This window comes from Bos mutus, unplaced genomic scaffold (genome assembly GCF_027580195.1).
Source record: "Bos mutus isolate GX-2022 unplaced genomic scaffold, NWIPB_WYAK_1.1 CTG956, whole genome shotgun sequence".
Taxonomy (NCBI): domain Eukaryota; kingdom Metazoa; phylum Chordata; class Mammalia; order Artiodactyla; family Bovidae; genus Bos; species Bos mutus.
The window spans coordinates 23,194-39,010 of NW_027220431.1; the positions used below are offsets into that span (position 1 = coordinate 23,194).

Here is a 15,817-nt window from a genome sequence, read left to right on the forward strand (position 1 = left end):
TTGGATATACGTGGCCGTTCAGCAGCACAGCGATTTTGGAACTTTGATGCGCAAACAATAAGACCTAAAGTCTTTTGGAAAGACCCACTTGTAGGAAAATGGTATGGACCAGATCCTATAATAATTTGGGGACGAGGGCATGTTTGTGTTTTCCCACAGGATGCTGAAGCGCCACGCTGGCTGCCGGAAAGGTTGGTACGCACGGCGGAGACGATCTCTAGTAAACCAGATGAGGAGATTGAAGATTCAAGAGCATGATGAATTACCATCTCGGCAACAACTCCAGGCATTGATGCGAGAGGCACAGAATCGTGTTGTTATGCAGGGTGATCCGATATCACCTTTAAGCTTCCTGATAACCTTATTAATTATCTTAAATGAGATTAATACTGCACATTCTGAAGAATATTCAAGTGCTTACTGGGCTTATTTTCCCGACCCTCCCCTTCTCCAACCGGTGGGTTGGGAGGGTCGGTCCATTCCCATATACACTAATGATACTGTGGCTTTGGGTGGTTTTTCAGATAAACATATTATTCCTAATCAAGTTAATTTCTCTTATCATGGAGTGTTTGATCGTTACCTATTTGTCTGTCTAGATATTTTAATTCAATAGGATGCCTTTTTGTTGGGGAGTCAGGACATGCTGATTATGACAATGGTTGGAGCCTATATATTCCTGGAGTAACGAAAGAATCTGGAATTCCTCAATGTCGTAATGGAACTGGTCCTTTAGATATCCCTTTCTGCGACTTTGGAAGAAGGGGAAGAGTCACTGCTGCACCATGGAAGCTGTGTCAAGATGGAACTGCTACGGTTTATAACATATTTGGGACAAATAAGTCATTGTGGGACTGGTCTCCAGACTCGGCCCGATACCCTGGAGCTCAGGATAATAGAAACTTTGCATCCCATATTTGGAATTTGGGCGGCTCTAAAGTGTTCCAAACAGAAATCTGAAAACTAGCTGCCGCCCTTGGATGTGAGGGTTCCTACCTTCAGGTGGGATCAAAAGTGAGACACGGTTATTTATGGAATCTCACCATGAGGTACCCTCGTGCATGTGTGCCTCACCCTTATGCTTTACTAGTAGGATCTGTAAATATACAACCTGGATTATGAAATTATAATATAACTTGTAACAATTGTACCTTATCTAACTGCGTTAGGAGAATTACTAATCAAACTAGGGTTCTAGTCTTAAGACAGCCTGCTTTTGTTATGATTCCTGTAAAGATTAATGCGTCTTGGTATGGTGAAAAAGGACTTGAGCTTTGGAGAGAAGTAGAGGGTGCTTTAATGTGTTATTGCAGGGGAATAGGGTTAATAATTCTGGGATTTATAGCTTTGGTAACCCTTATCGCCTCCTCGATTACTGCAGCCCTGTCCCTGGCACAATCAGTGCAAACTGCAACTTTTGTTGATAATCTGGCACAAAATGTATCTGTTACCCTGGGGACTCAAGAAGATATTGACAAAAAGCTAGAGGACTGATTGAATGCCCTTTATGATGTTGTAAAATGTTTAGGTGAAGAGGTTCAAAGTATAAAGTTGAGATTATGGGTACAATGTCATGCCGATTTTCGATGGATCTGTGTTACCCCCAAAAAATATAATGGTAGTATAACTGCTTGGGATAAGGTGAAAGCTCATTTAGAAGGTATTTGGCATAATGAAAATATTTCCTTAGATTTACTGTATCTACATCAAGAAATAATGAATATTGAGAATGCACCTAGACCTGATTTGGATGTTGCAAAAAGAGCTGAGTCTTTTGTTAAAGAACTTTTTCGACATGTACCTACCATCAATAGTATTTGGTACTTGGGAGCAGCCATAGGAGGACTATTCTTAATAATTTTAACTGTTTTATTTCTTGCACCTTGTTTAATTAAAAAACTGATTGATGATCTATGGATGATAAAGGCTTCCATCTATGGAAATTGTCTGCAGTTAAAGGAACATAAGCATGCGCCTATATAAAAAGAAAGGGGGAGATGCGGGGAGCTGCCCATGAGAATGGGGTCCTTTATCTAAAGGATACAGCTCTGGGAGCTGCCTCAGTCCTTGAGAGTTTGCTTGCAAACATAGCTCTCTGTCCCGCCACCCCAGAGATTAGGCGATTATTTACTGCAGACACCTGGAGTTCTGGACAAACTTCTCACGCACAGGGAAATGTTATCTGGTGTAAGAAATAATAACAGGGTGCTATTCCCATGCTCTCAAGATTTCTTGTGATTTTTGTAAGATGTATAGGTCAATCAAGAAAAAAATCTTAACTGTCTTGTTTTTCTCTTGCCCTCCTGTATAAATATAAGATGCTGAATAAAGTCGTGGTCAGACCGTTTCCCTTTGTGGAGACGTGTCTGAACCTCTTGACCCCATCTTTGTTGTAGTATTCTTTTGCTGTAGTATTCTTTCTCAGCCACGTCGTGCACGTTCTTGGGACCTGATCGACTTTGCCGGCTGGCTCCGGCACTCTTTCTCCCCCGAAGCTTTTTAAATCACAATGGGCGAGCCCCAGGAGGGCTTTGAGGAGTAGTTGTTAACGCTTGCTCTGAGCTCCCCATCTTCAACACTTACTTGATGAGAAACCAGGATGGAATTGGTTAATCCCTTGGCTCTTCAGTTTCCTCATCTGCTGAATGAGGGTTGTAAAAGGACGTACCTCACAGGGTTGTTGTAAAGATTAAATGTGTTTGTTCATGCACAGGGCTTGACATAGTTCGTGGCACATGAGAAGTGATCCATAAATGTCAACTGTCATTTGTTAAAAGGAGACATGGAACTTTCATGAGAAAAAAAGGATGGAGAGGTCATCAGTCACATAATAACCAGCCAGCTGGGATCAAATGACAGCCAGCACAGTCCCTGACTGGTCTAACAAACTGGTCTAACAAAACCCTCTAACAAACCTTAAGCTTCAAAGAAAGATACTTTTCATTGTTTTTGCTCATAAATGAGGCAAAGTAAATTTGGTTTCTTCTCTTTGTGTTAGTGCAGTTGTATCATGTAAGTGGACACTGACTCCAACCAATTACCAAGGAACCGCAGATGAAATGTGATTATTGATTGTTTAGTAAATGCCTTGGCACCTTTTAGTGACCCCAGTTTCTTAAGGTACCAGCTCTGGAGAGCTGATTGAAAGGAGCAGTTGAATACTGAATACTAGGGTCTGAACTACAACATAGTCCAGAATATTCAGGAAGATTTTTAAGATTCAGTAAAATATGTAATCACTTCATCTGCCTCTCTTCTTGTGAAATCTTCCAACTAATTAAACATTTTCAGGAGTTCTTTTCATTAGTGTTACAATTGTAAGTGTAATAGTGCAATGCCTTTTTGGAAGTCAAGATCATAGATATTCCTAAAACTTCTGTGATATAATTTTTTTTAAGTCATAGAGGATAAATGTTTACAACCTTCCCTTCTCTGTATACTCCCTTCTAAGACAGTGGGGTTAATGGGCAAAGAGTGGTGGTGGTAGGGAGTGGACTGGAAACGCTAGAAGAAGCTAAAATAATTTATTTGGGAAAGGTCACAGAACTATTGGCTAGAGGAAATGAATGAGGACAAAAAGTAAAGGGGGCAAGGGAGAGAAAAGAGCCAGTCTAGGCTGTATAATAAAATAGTTTGAGGAACAACGTGGGTAGAACTTGGGAAATAACTCCTTATCCTGTGGAAACTGTTTGGAGGACTTGATGCATGTTAATTCTTTTAAATCTTTGTCACAACCAGAGGAGGTGGTCATTAATTTATTCCCACTTACAGAAGATGAAACTGAGATACGGGACGTTTAGGGAACTTGGCCAAAGTCACATAACTAAAACTTGGCGAATCTGAAATTGAAACCTAGGCAAGAGGGTTTTTAAAAATTCCACTGTGGACGATGACTGCACTCTCTTTCTTCCGCTTCATTGTTTTCTTGAGCTGCTGCAGTAAATGTTTAGATTACTTTTGATTTGGGGGTGGGAAGTTCCCTGATGTGATATGTGACCACATAGAAGCCAGGCTTGAAGGTGGAGACAAGGAGAACTGGCTATATTCTGGTGGCTCTTCAAAGTTGTGTTCAAACCACTCTGCCGACAGGCCTTTTTTAAATTGGAAAAAAGAAGAAAGAAGAAAGGGAGCAGGTAGGGGTGGGGAAGAAGAGGGGTCAGAGTCTGCCCTTTATAATGTATTTGGAGTGATACATCCAGTAAACATGAAGAAATGTTTTGCAGGGATATGAGCTGCAGGAGCATGGTTCATGTGAATCTGGGCGCGTGTGCTCTGTGACGTGCGCAGGAAGCATCATGAAAACATTTGCAGTAAGTCTGTGAATTTTTAGAGCTGCGGTTAAATTTCTTTTAGGCTCACCACTGGATTTTTCAGACCTGGGCACTTAGATCCATTTTTTTTATTTTTGTCACACGCATTAGTTATTACTATAACTAGATGGTTCTTTTATGTTTAGTAAAGAAGCGTAGGGAAACTCAGGAGGAGGAAATGGCAACCCACTGCAGTATTCTTGCCTGGTGAGTCCTGTGGACGGGGGAGCCTGGTGGGCTGCCGTCTGTGGGGTCACACAGAGTTGGGCATGACTGAAGCGACTTAGCAGCAGCAGCAGCAGGGAAACTATAGCTCAGCTGATCTATTCCTGAAATACTACCCTCTCTTGAAGTATTGCTTGTTATGGCATGTGGAGATGAGTGCTTTGTTTTTCAGTGGCTGCATCAGTGAGGTAGAAGCCAGAACATCGTGAAATAATGCAAGTTCTTGAAAACGTTCCTATTGACCTGAGGTGGAGATTATATCCAATAATGTCAGGTTAGGCTGACACCTGTTTTCTCTTGGTTGAATGTCGACTCTGGTTATTAAGTAGAAATCTAATTTGGAATCAGAGCTTTTATTCTCCTCTGTTTTTATCATCTTCAGTTTATCTTATCGTACTTGATGACATAATTCTTCAGTGCAAGTGTAACAGCCATAAGGAAATATTTATGATAAGGTTTTTTTTTTTTTTTTTTTTTTTTTTTTTTTGCAGTGTGATAAAGGAGCATTTTTAGCTATCTATCTAACTGTTTATATCTTCTTTTAAAAGAAACCTGAAAAACTTCAAAACATATCAGCTAATTTTATGATATAAATATTTTGATGAGTCAGAGAGATTTGTTGCATGCCGAAAATCATAAAGTAAAGCATTAACGGAACCAAGTGTGTAAATCTGAGTGCAGTATACAAAAGCAAATGTTTTCCAAAACTAGGCTACATGACTTTATCTGCTCATTAAAAACTTTTTTCAGTTCAGTTCAGTTGCTCAGTCGTGTCCGACTCTTTGCAACCCCATGGACTGCAGCACACCAAGCCTCCCTGTCCATCACCAACTCCCAGAGTTTACTCAAACTCATGTCCGTTGAGTCAGTGATACCATCTAACCATCTCATCTTCTGTCATCCCCTTATCCTCCCGCCTTCAATCTTTCCCAGCATCAGGCTCTTTTCAAATGAGTCAGATCTTTGCATCAGGTGGCCAAAGTATTGAAGTTTCAGCTTCAACATCAGTCCTTCCAATGAATATTCAGGACTGATTTCCTTGAGGATGGACTGGTTGGATCTCCTTGCAGTCCAAGGGACTCTCAAGAGTCTTCTCCAACACCACAGTTCAAAAGCATCAATTCTTTGGTGCTCAGCTTTCTTTATAGTCCAACTCTCACATCCATACATGACTACTGGAAAAACCATAGCTTTGACTAGATGGACCTTTGTTGGTAAAGTAATTTCTCTGCTTTTTAATAAGCTGTCTAGGTTGGTCATAACTTTCCTCCCCGGAAGTAATCGTCTTTTAATTTCATGGCTGCAGTTACCATCTGCAGTGATTTTGGAGCCCAAAAAACAAAGTTTGCCACTGTTTCCCCATCTGTTTGCCATGAAGTGATGGGGCCAGTCATCCCCTCCTAAATGATCTTATCTTAAAAGTAATTGTTGAATCATTGTAATATGTAAAGCACTGGTCTAGGCAATGAGTTTTTTTTTTTTTTTTTTTAAATGAAGCAAGGAAGATACTTTTAACAAATTTTTTTTTCAGTTTCATTGAGAAGATTTTGTATCAGAAATTAAATATCAATACAAGGTAATAGGACAGTGTTAAATATGTTCGGTATTCAGTGCATAAGTTTGAAAGTCTGGATTTTGAGAGCCAGAGAAATCACAGAGGAAGGATGAAAGCTGTGGTTTCATCCAGCAGATCCCTGCTGTATTTATCCCACAGCCTTGAGAGAGGAAGCTGGGAGACGGTGGAGGCAGGCGAAATACTTGCCTATGACATCCTGCTTGCGCTACCAACTGAGCTTTTCTTAAACTGGACATGTAAGCTTGGAAAAATAAATGTTAGAGCCTTATACATAATCCTACAATTCCAAATCAGCCTAGATGAAAACATAGCTACACAAATAAGGAGAGTTTAATTGTAGACGGGCAGTGGATGTAGATCTATTTTAGTCCTGAAGAATTGGCTAGTTATATATATATTTTTTAATTTATAAAATGTCCATTACATTTACTCCCCTGTGATATTTTCTCATAGCTTTGTTTTAGAAACAAAACAAAAATACTCTGAAAAGTTTCCGATGGTTCCAGACTTGATATCTTGATGTTGATGGTCTTTTCCTTTTTCCACATTGCCCTTTAAATAATAAACAAGTGTATTTTACAAAGAAGATGGTAATGATTTTCCTCAGGAAAAAACATTTCTTAAGAGTATCAGAGGAACAATATAGTACTAATAGGTTAGATTCCTGAGGCCACACTGCTGATCCAGGAGAAGAGTAAATAAACCCTTGAGACTGAATATTACGTTAATGGTAGGCTATGTTTACCCAAATTTTATTGTGGATGCTCAGAAAATTTGGTTCAGAGTTAATGCTGTGTTTTATTCAATATGAGGTTTATCTTCATTGTACTTTTAGAATAATCATTCTCGAACTTCATTTTAAGTTTGATAGAGCATTTATAAGTTTAATTTTGAGATGTTTTATATAGATCCTGAAGTATGACTAGTAGAGATCTGGAACCAGTTGCAGATATGCGTAATTTCTTTGTATAACATCTGACCCAGAGCCACATAATTACACCTTGGGATGGATTTTTATTATTAAATAATTTTCATGCATTATTAATTTTTATGCATTCTTAAAGAGTTTAGATAGTTGTCAGTGACATGGCTGCTATCAGTGGATATATATATGAACATCTGTATCCATCTAAAAGCTAAGATGACATAGGTAAAATGCTTTATAAACTATGTATTTTATATTCTTATTAAATCCACATCAAAAAGTTCCTGCTTATTTCTCTTCTACCACAGAGTGGAAATTAATATTCTATGCAGAGTTCAAATTAAAGTGTAAGAGATGATATTTAAAATTTTTTGAATCATAATCATCTTTGTGTGTTTTTTTTTTTTTTTTTTTGGCATCACTTGGTGAAGTAAAGTGAAAATGATCTGGATTTAGAATTCCAGATCCATTTGATTATTACTAATTAGTTGGTGATCATGAGGGTGACATTAATGATCTCTAAGCTTAGTGATTTTGAACAGCAGCCTCTGTTATCTAAGTTTCCGTGGTTCAGGAATGCCAGAGCGGCCTAGCCAGCTGGGTGGCTCCGGCCCCGGCTCCCTGCCCGTGGCTGCACTCAGGATGCTGCAGGGACACCTGCCTCATGCGTGAGCATGCGTTTCCCAGAGCGCTCGCTCGCCCTGGCAGCAGACCCTCCCATATCACGCTGTGTCCTCAGCACGTGGCAGAGAGTGAGCACAGAGGAATCAGCCCGCGCCTTGGATGATCAAGGCCCCAGAGCTGCTCACTTTTGCCTCATAGTAACTATTCACTGGAAGCCAGGCGTCAGGGACTTCCCTGGGGTCCAGGGGCTAAGGCTCCACACCCCCAGTGCAGAAGGTCTGGGTTCGATCCTTGGTCAAGGAACTAGATCTCACATGCCGCAACTAAGAGCGCCTGCTGCAACTAGAGCTCGCCTGTTCTGCAGCTAAGACCTGATGTAGCCAAATAAATAAATATAAAAAAAGGAAAGGAAAGAAGCCAGGCATCAAATCCAGACTCAGGAGGAGGGCAGTGAGGCTCCACCTCTTGAAGAGAGGAATGTCAAAGGGTGGGTGGACATACTGTGAAACCACCAAATGTACCAAGTGTATTTTGAGGCTTTAGTATCTTTCCTTAAAACTGGCCAGATGATAACGAGGAACTCTACTTGTTAATTAAAATAGTATCTTAGGGACTTCCCTGGTGGTCTAGTGGTTAAGAATCCATCTTGGAATGCAGGGGACGTAGGTTCAATCCCTGGCCAGGGAACAAGATCCCACCTGCTGTGGAGCAGCCAAGACTGTGCACCACAGCTGCTGAGCCATGCTCCACAACGAGAGAATCCTGTGCCACAACAGAAGTTCCCACCTGAGAACAACTAAGACCCCATTCAGCAAATAAATAAAAATATTAAAAAAAATAAAATAATATCTTAAACAACAAGGACCTACTATGTAGCACAGGAAATATATTCAATATCTTTTAATAATCTATAATGGAAAAAAATCTATAATGGAAAAGAATCTGGAAAAGAATATATTTGTATATAAGTAAATCAGTTTGCTGTACTCCTGAAACACGGCACCTATAAAAAAAAAAAAAAAAAAAAAAAAAAAAATTGGTTTTCTATGGGAGAGGTAGAGGGTGGGAACATTTGGGAGAATGGCATTGAAACATGTAAAATATCATGTATGAAAAGAGATGCCAGTCCAGGTTCGATGCACGATACTGGATGCTTGGGGCTACTGCACTGGGACGACCCAGAGGGATGGTATGGGGAGGGAGGAGAGAGGAGGGTTCAGGAGGGGGAACACATGTATACCTGTGGCGGATTCATTTTGATATTTGGCCAAACTAATACAATTTGTAAAGTTTAAAAATAAAATTTAAAAAAAATGATTAAATAGAAAAAAAAATTATTGTTTTTCAGCCTTTCATGTACTAAAAAATAATATCTACCAGAGGCAACACAGATAAGACTTTTAAAAAATGTGGCGAGTTGGTATATGTGCTCTTCCAGACTGGCTTGAGTCAAAGAGAAAGTAGAATCGGAAGAGGAAGCATGCACGCATGCTAACTCACTTCAGTTGTCTCCGACTCTTTGCAACCCCATGGGCCATAGCGGGCCAGGCTCCTCTGTCCATGGAATTCTCCAGGTGAGAATACTGGAGTGGGTTGCAATTCCCTTCTCCATAGAAGAGGAAGACTGAGGAGGCAAGAGGAAGATGCCTGCTGTTTGAGCTATGGCAAATGATTACTGTTTGCATGTAGCTTAAGTACTTGGCTTCTTAATACCCATGGGAAAATACCCACTGGTGTGTCTTTATGATCTGTTATCTCTCTGCATCATATTTTCTGCCTCCCTCATGGATCACAACTGGAAGCAATGTGTCCAGTATTTCAGCCCAGTGTTTGCTTCAGTGTAAACTGGGGATGAGGCCATACACGCAGGCCGAGGCAAGGTCAGAGAGTCCTTAAATTGCCATAAAAACGAGATGCTGGGTTTTATTTTATTTTTTAAGCCAGGAAGCACTTGCTATTATTTAAAGATCTGTGTGGCCACAGCATTAAGGATGAACAGTTTCCTTTGTTTATACTGTAACCCAGAGCCACATAATGTAACACTTGATAGAGTTTGATGTCCATATTTGTTCATACGCAGAGAAGGTTTTGTCTGGAAGCAGGGCAGTTGGTAAGGAGGAGTTTACATAATCCAGACTAGGAGTGGACTTGTTACACCTCTGTTTATGGGGGTGAGGGATTGATTTGATGGAGGGTTGAGTGGAAGGAAGAATATAGAATACTTTCTGAACATATAGAATATGTTCAGTTCAGTTCAGTTCAGTCGTTCAGTCGTGTCCCACTCTTTGCAACCCCATGAATCGCAGCATGCCAGGCCTCCCTGTCCATCACTAACTCCCGGAGTTCACTCAGACTCATGTCCATTGAGTCAGTGATGCCATCCAGCCATCTCATCCTCTGTCGTACCCTTCTCCTCCTGCCCCCAATCCCTCCCAGCATCAGAGACTTTTCCAATGAGTCAGCTCTTCGCATGAGGTGGCCAAAGTACTGGAGTTTCAGCTTTAGCATCATTCCTTCCAAAGAAATCCCAGGGCTGATCTCCTTCAGAATGGACTGGTTGGATCTCCTTGCAGTCCAAAGGACTCTCAAGACTCTTCTCCAACACCACAGTTCAAAAGCATCAATTCTTTGGCGCTCAGCTTTCTTCACAGTCCAACTCTCACATCCATATATGACCACTGGAAAAACCATAGCCTTGACTAGACGGACCTTTGTTGGGTGTTTTAGGTAGATGTAATAAGGGAGAATTGTGATATTTCCTAAAATAGAACATGCAAAAGAGAGAATTGGTTTGTGGGGATGAAATTGGTTGTGGGAGCTGGCTCTTTGGGGGGCAGTGGGTGGATATGTTGTCTTACTGTCTGTTATTTTCTCCTCTCTCCTCAGATCTCAGTGCTGTGTCCCCATCCCCACTTTGAGCTGGTGGTCTTGCTTACTATTTCAGTGAAAAACAAAGCAATTAGAGGTGTCCTTTCACAGATCACGTCCTGATCTCTTTTCCTCACTCCTGTATCTGATTTTATGCCCTCTAGATTCCTGCCTCCCCCTCCCTTTTTTTTTTTTTTTTTTCTTTTTTAAGTAAAAAAATTGTTTAGGGCTTTGGGGGGTTTGCTATTTTATTTTTTTAATTAAAATTTATTTTAGTCAAGTAGAATGTGGGATTGTAGTTCCTCAACCAAGGACAGGACCCCACCCCTTGCATTGGAAGCTCAGAGTCCAACCACTGGACCATCAGGGAAGTCCCCTCTGATTCCCCTTTGACTTTAACCGTTTGTGAAGTAGCAAAGGTCAGCCTGGCACTTGTGCTCTCTCATTCATCTCATCTGCTCAAAGACAGCCCAGCAGCTCCTCCCTCTGTGTCCAGAATCACCAAAAGTCACGTCCTCCACCAAATTGGTTTGTCAGCATCAGTTCAGTTCAGTCATTCAGTCCTGTCTGACTCTGTGACCCCATGGACTGCAGCACGCCAGGCTTCCTTGTCCATCACCAAATCCCGGAGCTTGCTCAGACTCATGTCCATCGAGTTGGTGATGTCATCCAACCATCTCATCCTCTGTCATCCCCTTCTCTCCCACCTTCAGTCTTTCTCAGCGAGTTTGTTCTTTGCATCCAGTGGCCAAAGTATTGGAGTTTCAGCTTCAGCATCAGTCCTTCCAATGAATATTCAGGACTGATTTCTTTTAGGATGGACTGGTTGGATCTCCTTGCAGTCCAAGGGTCTCTCCAACACCACAGTTCAAAAGCATAAATTCTTCAGCGCTCAGCTTTGTTTATAGTCCAACTCTCACATCCATACATGACTACTGGAAAAACCATAGCTTTGACTGGACGGACCTTTGTTGATAAAGTATTGTCTCTGCTTTTAATATGCTGTCCAGGTTGGTCATAACTTTTCTTCCAAGGAGCAAGTGTCTTATAATTTCATGGCTGCCGTCACCCTGTGCAGTGATTTTGAAGCCCCCCAAAATAAAGTCTGTCACTGTTTCCACTGTCTCCCTATCTATTTGCCATGAAGTGATGGGAACAGATGCCATGATCTTAGTTTTCTGAATGTTGAGTTTGAAGCCAGCTTTTTCACTCTCCTCTTTCACTTTCATCAAGAGGCTCTTTAGTTCTTTGCTTTCTGCCATAAAGGTGATGTCATCTGCATATCTGCTGCTGCTGCTAAGTCACTTCAGTCGTGTCCGACTCTGTGCGACCCCATAGATGGCTGCCCACCAGGCTCCCCTGTCCCTGGGATTCTCCAGGCAAGAACACTGGAGTGGGTTGCCATTTCCTTCTCCGCATATCTGAGGTTATTGATATTTCTCCCAGCAGTCTTGATTCCAGCTTGTGCTTCATCCAGCCCAGCATTTCTCATGATGTTCTCTGCATATAAGTTAGATTAGCAGAGTGACAATACACAGCCTTGACGTACTCCTTTTCATACAAACATGCTATTATTTCTCCCATCTTAAAAACAAAAGCAAATGCTCATTGGACTGCACATCTCCTTGCAGAGACCACCATTTCCCTGATGACCACAAGAGCTAAACACTTGGAAAGAGCTGTCCCTGTTTGCTGTTTCCATTCCTCCCTCTCACTGGAGCATAATCCACTGCAGCCTTCAGCCTCACCACTCTATGGAAACCACTCTGCAGGGCCGTAAGACATCCATGGGGCAAGAGCTAGCGTTGAGACCTTGCAGTTCTCGCCTTACCTTGTAACATGTCTAAAACATCACCCCTGATCTTCCTTCCCTCTCTACCTGCTCTGTACCCAACTCCATCACAGTTAACGTGTCTGTCATCCCAGCCATTCAAGCTAAATTCCTTAAAAGCTGAAATCAGGTGAAATTCATCCACCCTGCCCCCCAGGATATATCCAGCTCATCAGGAAAACCCTTGATGTTCCCTTCAGCTGGTGCTCTCCACCTGCACGCCTGCCTCCCTGGCACATCGGCACAGAGCACCTGAATTATAGCAGCCTTTCCCACCCCAAATGATGTCCCTACTTCCCGCCTTGGACTTCCTGCAATCTAGTCTCAAAATGCACTTTATAAAACTTGTTAGATCTCATCTCTCCCCTGCTTTAAACCTTGCAATGGATTTCCCCTTCACTCTCTAAGAAAGGTCCCTCATGATCCGGCCCCCGAAGCCGCTCTGATCTCACCTGTTATCTCTCCCTGCCAGTCCTCTCTGGCACAGCTGTTTTCTCAGTGAATCAGGTAAGCTCCATCCCCAGGCCCTCTGCACTAGCTGTTTCCTTGGCTGAAGTCCCTTCACCTAGTTCTCCCCGTGGCTCACTGCCTCATCTCCATCAGGCTTTTTTGGTTTGTTTTAAAATATTCATTTATTTATTTTCGCTGTGTCGGGCCTTAGCTGCATCAGGCGGGGTCTTTTGTTGGGTCCCGCAGGCTCAGTAGCGGCGGCACATGGGCCTAGTTGCCCCATGGCAACAGGGTCTTAGTTCCCCAACCCGAACCGAACCCACATGCCCTGCTTGGGAGGCAACCTCCAGAGCACCGCGGAAGTCCCTCCTCCAGGTTTTTACTCAGATGATGTCTCAGTATGAAGTTCTTCCGCTGTCCGTATTGACTGCTGCTGCGCTGTGCTATGCTCAGCCAAGTCCGACTCTCTGCCACCCCATGGACTGTAGTCAGCCAGGCTCCTCTGTCCATGGGATTTCCTAGGCAAGAATACTGGAGTGACTTGCCATTTTCTTCTCCAGGGGATTTTCCCAGTCCAGGGATTGAACCAGCATCTCCTGCATTGACAGGCAGATTCTTTACCTCCTGAGCTGCCTGGAAAGCCCCTTTATTGACTATTAACCTATTTCCATCCTTGCTAGTCACCATTAGGCATGCTATGTATCAGCTTACTGGTTTCTTTGTTTCGCCTCCCTAGACTGTAGACTCCATGAGAGCGAGGTGAGACAAGAATGCTTACCGAGGAGATGAGAGGGTGACATTTAAACTGCACGCCTGGTATGCAGTAACCTAGTTTACCTGAAATCTACTTTAAAAAAAAAAATGTATCTTTGCCATTTCAGAGCCTAGAAACTGAAACAGACAAATAAAAGGGGTCTCAAGTAGAAATTTAATCAAACTACATGGTTAATAGCAGTAGTACTTGGATCTTCCTGCCAACCTTTAGAGATCAGAAATAACTGTTTTGTGTTGACATCGTCATCCCCATCTCAGATGAAGTATTAAGGACTGGGTCAAGTTAAGGAAATGTCCCAGTATTTCATATCTGCAAAGTAGGAGGGCTGGAATTCAGACCCAGGTCATCTTATTCTAAGGCTGCATTCTTCTCACCATGAAATAGTTACAAGGTAACTAACAACCAACTCTTGTACTATTTTAGTTTTGAAAAATGCAAAACTATGGACTGGAATAATAGAATGATAAAATCCAGAGTTGCCAATGGTGATTCCCAGTTAATTACTCGATGTATTATGTGCACAGCTGTGTGGAGGAGGGCATGCCTCTGTGCTGGTAACGCCTACTGCTCTGAGTTCTGATGGTGAGACAGGTGTCTGTCTGCATCTGAGCTTTCCTGTAGGTTATCTTTTAAGGCTCACCTTCCATCTTGGAGGAAAAAACACTTACAGACAAAATAGTATAAATTATATTCTCTATATGAAGGATTTGTTAAAGGTAAAATAAAATTATAAACACACACAGATTTTCCCCCTGGATCTCTTCAGTTAAATGTTGTGAATATCTAGCTTCTATGATGTGAATATCTAACTGGCTGTGATGCAGTTCGATGGGCTAGTAGAAACAAGAACACTGATCTGAACACTTAGTTCAGCTCCCATTAAGAAGGTGTTCTCTCAACCCTGTGACACCAGCTTTAATTTGTAAATGAGGTTCAGACTGTTCAGTGTCCTGATGCCTGGAACTCGCCTTTTGCCAGTTTGCTGTGTTCCTTCTCTCCTGTGTGTATTGGGTGCACATTATGGGCACAGCCCTTTACCCTGTACTTATCAGAGAGCTTTGCTAGAACAGCATCCAGCCAGGCTGCAGAGCACGGACCTGTTGTAAGTATAGGTGGTGCCGGTCTGTAATGTTTTTATGTTCAAAGTTTTCTAAAATTGGCACTGTTTAAAATTTAAGACTGAAAACAACAGTAATGTAAGTAACAGTTGGGAAGTGGGGGGACATGCATGGCCAAGATACAGGCTTGAACAGAGCCAGAAAAGGCACAGAACCAGAAAAGGATGAGTTTACGGCTCAATAAGTTTGGCAACTCTCAGAAGAAGCGCCTGAAATTAGGACTTGATGCAACTTGTTCCCAAAAGCTCTAGTACAAAAGTGGACTGATGAGACCAAGAAGGAAAGGAAAGCAATACTGATGTGCTCAAGTCAGATACCAATGTGGGCAACTGGCGCTCAAGTCCATTGGAGGCTTCTGGGAGACCCAAGCAAAAGAGAAAAAAGCTGGGGAATTTAATCACCAAACCTCTGTCATTTGTTGGGGGCTTTACAGTGATGACAGATCTTGCAAACTACCTTATACCTAGACTAAAGGCAAACCTGCAGTCAAGATGCTCCTGAGAAGAAGTGCACAGGAATGCAGAAAACTGGGGAAAGATGGTCACATGCACACACTGAGGAGTCTGCTAAGCTGCTTGTCAGCAAAGGATACACATAGGAGACACAGGCCAATGACACTGGGAAGACAGGCTGAGACTGACCTGTGGTTTTCAATTCTTAAAGAGCTTGGACTTCATTTTATGAGCACTTAAAGAACTAAAGAGTTGACTTAATTTTTATTATGCAGAACTTCAAACATACATAAGATTATAAAGAACAGTTAGCATCAACTCTGGCCTATCTGTCTATGTTGCCATTCATGCTTTCTCACTCGATATGGCTTGAATCAAATCCCAGGCATCATATCAATTATTCATAAACATTTTAGTATGTGTGTATTAAATATAAAAGATAAGGACCTCTTCTCCTTTTTAATACAACCTCAATACCACTATCAAATCTAAAAATAATTAATAATTCCTTAATACCATCAAATGCCCAGGCAACATTCAAATTATTGAGTGAGAATTTTAAGAGGAAACTTATGTGGGAAAAGTTACCCTCGTACCAGCAAACATGATATTTTACTGCCATGAGAACTGGAACAGAGGAGGGAGACTGTGAATGCCATGACC

The 15,817-nt window shown here is 41.9% G+C and overlaps 1 long non-coding RNA gene across 11 annotated transcripts in view; it reads left to right on the top strand.

Moving 5' to 3' along the window:
• Window positions 1-15,817, top strand: part of LOC138987176 (uncharacterized) — a 46,173-nt gene that overhangs the window by 10,146 nt on the left and 20,210 nt on the right. For 7 of the 11 annotated variants that reach the window (XR_011463579.1, XR_011463576.1, XR_011463575.1 and 4 more), the window contains exons 3-4: window positions 160-4,133; window positions 4,224-4,310. This is a non-coding gene — a long non-coding RNA (uncharacterized lncRNA). Of the gene's footprint in view, window positions 1-159; window positions 4,134-4,210; window positions 4,311-10,546; window positions 10,562-15,817 lie in introns of those variants that run through there. The other 4 variants (XR_011463571.1, XR_011463570.1, XR_011463578.1 and 1 more) reach the window with 3 other exon arrangements.